The sequence below is a fragment of the Colobus angolensis genome, unplaced genomic scaffold (genome assembly GCF_000951035.1).
Source record: "Colobus angolensis palliatus isolate OR3802 unplaced genomic scaffold, Cang.pa_1.0 Scaffold805, whole genome shotgun sequence".
NCBI classification, from domain to species: Eukaryota; Metazoa; Chordata; class Mammalia; order Primates; family Cercopithecidae; genus Colobus; species Colobus angolensis.
In genome coordinates this window covers 83,284-88,022 of record NW_012121877.1, presented here as the reverse complement: position 1 = coordinate 88,022, position 4,739 = coordinate 83,284, and the positions used below count along the sequence as shown (strand labels likewise).

At 54.1% G+C, this 4,739-nt stretch overlaps 1 pseudogene; it reads right to left on the bottom strand.

Annotated features, from left to right (window-relative positions):
- The window catches only part of LOC105502756, a 94,698-nt pseudogene that overhangs the window by 9,630 nt on the left and 80,329 nt on the right, over nucleotides 1–4,739 (bottom strand).

Below are 4,739 nucleotides of genomic sequence, written 5' to 3'. Positions count from 1 at the left end.
CCACAAGCCTGCTGACTCCATGCATTTGTGACCTTGGCCTTTCTCATGAGGAAACTCAGATCACACAACAGGGGGGACTGGGAAAGCTGGAGTCAGCATCTTCTGTTCTGAGGTGGCCGGGGGCAGAAAACTTCTCTGCAGCTAAAGGAATCCATCTGGTGTGGAGAGGGGGCCTGGCTGGAGCCCTGGGGCTGGAGGTTGGCACTTCCAATTGAGACTGCCCCTTTTGGTCCTGCCCTGGGTGACAGTATACAGGCTTATCTTGGCCATCCCGCAGCAAAGAGCCAGGAACACAGAGAAAGGTGGTCTGCCTCTCGGACCACACCTGGGGCAGAAGGAAGCACCTCCACTTCGGAGAATGGACGAATCACATCTGGCGTACGTGGGTCCCCAGGGTCTTGGTGACTGTTCTAGGAGACCATGAGTTGGGAAGGGTGTGGCAAGGCACCCACAGGAGAGCTGATGACAACTGAGAGGATCAGTGACTGTGGACGATGGACTCTCCACAGAATGATGGGTGGAAGAACGGTCATTTTCTTTATGACAGCAGGGCAGCCTCGGTCTCTCATTTCCACAGCCAGGGTGACGACCACCTTCTCTGTTGGGAGTTGGAACTGGACATTTCTCCCTAACATTTTTCTGCATTAGAAAGCGGGCTTGAAATGAGGCACTTGTCTCTGGCCAGAGATGGAAAGTGCTTCCAGCAGTCTCCTTTGGCTCTTTGTAAAAAAGGGCAAATACGACATCACTTTGGCTATCCCTGGTGCCCTCATCTTCCACGAGGAGAGGCCCATCCCGCCGTCTCCCCACGCAGCTGTGGGGAGGATGCGCTGGCTCCCAAGCTTCTGAGTTCAGCCACTGTTCTGCTTGGTTTCCTGGCTCCTACTCCTACTGGGGGACGGGGTGACCCCATTAAGAGGCTGGACTACACGTGGGCCCTGTAGGCAGACCACCAAGCAGATCCTGAAATGGTGTCTTTGGCCAGAGGCCTCATTCAGCCCAGATCTCCCACAGTATCACCATCAGCAGGCAGCCTTGCAGGGGTCAGATTGTGAGTTCTGATCTTTACATTTTATTGTAGAGATGCGGTCTTGCTATGTGGTCCAAGCTAGACTCAAAGTCGGGCTAGAGTGATCCTCGCTTCTGCCTCCCAAGAAGTTGGGACTACAGATGTGCAGAGTTCTGATCTTCGGTCCCGGAAAAAAGGTCAGCACAGCCCAGAATGGTGCCACTTCAGAACCATACTCTTTTCCTTCTTTGTACTACTCATTACCAGGGGCTTCCCAGGCCCGTCGAGAAACCTGGTCCTGTAGACCTCTGTGCCATGGCCCCACCATTCCTGCTGCAGAGCTTAGGCTCAGGGGCTGCCATAAGATCCAGCCCAGCTCCTGGGGCTACACTGGTGGTGCCATGCTTGGTGCGGAAAACCCCATGGCCAAGGCTGGGGTTCACAACCCTTGTCCCTTATGCCCTGTCAGGCCCCTTCCTCAGGCCCTGCCCTTCTCTCCACCCCATGGGGCTGGGGACCCTCCCTGGCCAAAGTCCAGCAGACTGGACAGACCCTCCAGAAAGCAATGGCAGGAGACGCATGGGACGTTTGACCCATTTGTCTCCATCTACCTACGTGTGCAGTCCTTCTGGTTTTGGGCAAGGTCAAAGCCGGGCCTGCAGTCGCAGGCCACCCCACCTTTGGGCGTCTCCCGGCAGATGTGGGCACAGCCATGGTCTTTGTTCATGCAGTTCATACCCTCTGGGAAGAGAGACAGACAAGAGACGGGTTGGGGACCAGGCAGAGAGGGATAGAGAAAATTTCAGACTGAAAGGGGATAGCCAATGATATGTAACAATCAAACGGGCTGTCATTGCATGTATCATGCACACACACGCACGTGTGCACACACACATATGCGTGTGTGCAGCAGCCATCTACATGGACATTCCTTAGGGAGAAAGCAAGAGCACGGTGCCTAAGTCTAGATTCAGGCTTTGCTCTGTGGGTTGCACTATAAATGGTACCTCGTGACCCACAGAGACCAAGCTCTTGCTCTAGGTCAGATTGCAGCGCGTGGTCTGAGGAACTACTTTTGTGTCAGGGTGATTTGCTCCCCTCTCCTGAGCCACCCACGGTTCTAGGGTACCCCCACCCACCCAGCAGACTGGATCTCCCCTCTCTGTCTGCCTGGTGTGGCTCATACTCCCTTCCGTTGACCTCAGTTGATGTTTATCTTCCTGGTGATTTGTGAGGCGTTTCCAGAATTTATGAGGTCAGGGGTCAAGTGAGAGGTTGTAGGTCACAAGTCCATCAAGAGGCCAAGGCAGATGAAAGGGAAGAGCCTCTGCCTGCCACCCCACCGGCTCTGTGACCTGCCTTCCACCTCCACCCGCAGGAAGCTCAGGCAGGAGCGAAGCCAGCTCGGGGAGCGGCAGTGAAGGCTGCGGACGGCGAACACGCACAGGGCGACCTCCTTCCCCCGGGACACACCGGCCTCTTGTTCCAGAGGAGGACTGGCTCAATCCTGACCCCGTCCACTTTAAATACGGGTATGCGGCAACACAGAATAGATTTAAAAACACAAACACCCTGCTGGTTGTAATAAAGATAAAAACGTCGGAAGTTAAAAGTCAAACAAACAAACGGAAATGAGGAAGCCTGCATTTTGCCCAGCACCGTGACTCCTGGTTTCACCTGATTTTGTGACTCATATTTCCTCACCTTGAGTTTCTCACTAATCAATCCAATTGTTGGAATGACGCAGAGTCTAACTAAGCAACGAGTGAACAACGGAAAGCGCTGTCATGCTGCTGCCCCGCAGAGAAGCTGCAAGTTCACACGGAAACACCCTTTCCGCCGGCTCGATTCCAAAAGAGCATCAGCGCCTGAGTCGCACAGATAGTGGCGTGCGGTCAACGCTTAACAGCCAGCGGAGGTGGAGGTTGATTTGCAGTATTTACCAATGTATGTGGGATAAATATGCCAGCCATGGCTCATTTCAAAGTACCAGGGAGATGTCGCCGAGGGTAGAGCTGGGAACAAATGTGCACAGTTAGCTCTCGCAAGCTGAGACCAGCCAGCCATAGCACGTCTCTTTCTTAGAAAGGTCGTTGTAAAGTCAGGCAGATGTAGGTGTGAATCGGGCTTCCTTCCTGGCTGTGGCCTCGGAGACAACTGCTTCGCTTTTCTGAGCCTAATCTTAGAATGGGCACGATCACCTCTGTCTCATGGAGGAGCTGTGCAAATTAAATCCAGTTACAGACAGGAAATGCCAGGCAGTAAGAGATGAGGTCTGTCTGTGGGGGCACTGGCTCCTGAGGCCGGTGTCTCTCCTGCAGGTCTGGAGACAGCATGGCTCCTCCCTGGGGCCTGGCTGGACCAGGTGGCCCCTCCTGAGAGGTGACTCTTGGTAGAGAAACCTTCTCAGACTACTGAGACATGTTCAATCCCTCATCAGGTCTTCTGGGAGCCTCCTGCCCTGGCCAGGGTTTGGCCAGTGTGTGGTAGCCAGCAAGCTGTCTCCCTGACCATCACTGATGGCTGTTGTCAGCGGTGGGCTGAGTCCAGGGTCGCCTCCCTCACTCCCTGTTCATTTGGATTCCATGGCTCCCTGCTGTTCCAGCTTCTTCCCAGCTGCACACACTCCACGGTTCGCCATCTCACAATGCCTGCTGAGCTGCCCTCGAGGGTGCCCCATCTGCCCTTGCTGCTCCTTCCTCCTGGGCCGGACACCCTCTCCTGTCTTCCATAAACTAAATCCTAGGCCTCCCTCAAACTCCACCAGTTCTGCAAAGCCTCCTGGCTCCTGCCTTCTACTCCCCGTGTCTCCCCATGCCACCGCCCATGTGACATCCTAGGGCTGTCCTATGGCCGGCACAGGCGATCAATGCTGTGAGCAGATCTGTGCGTTCTTCCTGAGCTGGGAAGAGCCTACGGGCCCTTGTTTGGCTCAGGATTATAGACGATGAAGAAAGGGAGATTGAATTTCCCTTCCCAGCCAAAGAATCACAATTTACAAGAAGCCTTGCTAATCATCACCAACCATACATTTGTCACTGGGAGCTGATGCATGCCGGAGCCCCGGGTAATGGAATATTAAACTCTAGGGGTCATTCAGTTTTCTCCCTCATCGTGGACTTGCCATTAAGTGATCTTTCTTCTTGAAACTCTAGAGACTTTAACACTGAGCCAAGATGTTGTTGTTTTCTTGGTGAAGGACACTTTGGTGATGTAATCTAGCGTGACTATGGACTGCGGTAACCCACAGTCAATAAGACGCTAAGCAACAGAATCGAAGAGCTGGGAAGGGTGAGCCCCAGGTCCTATCTGTAGTCAGCTGGTCTCAAAGGTCGCTACTTTACCTCTCAACAACTTGGGGAAGAGGGTGGAGCCCTTCATCTCCCACCTAAAGAGCCTGAGGTGGAGCTGAGGTCCTGTGATTAGCCATCCTCACTCAACACCCCAAGAAAGGCCCCCTGCATGCTGCCTCTCGCCCAGCACCCCCAGCATGGGAGCCCCCACTGGCTCTGCAACGGAGGGCAAGGGACAGGCCAGTGATTGTTAGTGGGACTGGCTTCAGGACCTCTTTACATTCCTGACAATTATAAAGGAGGTCAAATCGCTTTGATGGACATGTTTATGTGTTACAGCTATCAAGACTGCCTAGATTGGCCGGGCACGGTGCCTCAAGCCTGTAATCCCAGCACTTTGGGAGGCCGAGACGGGCGGATCACGAGGTCAGGAGATC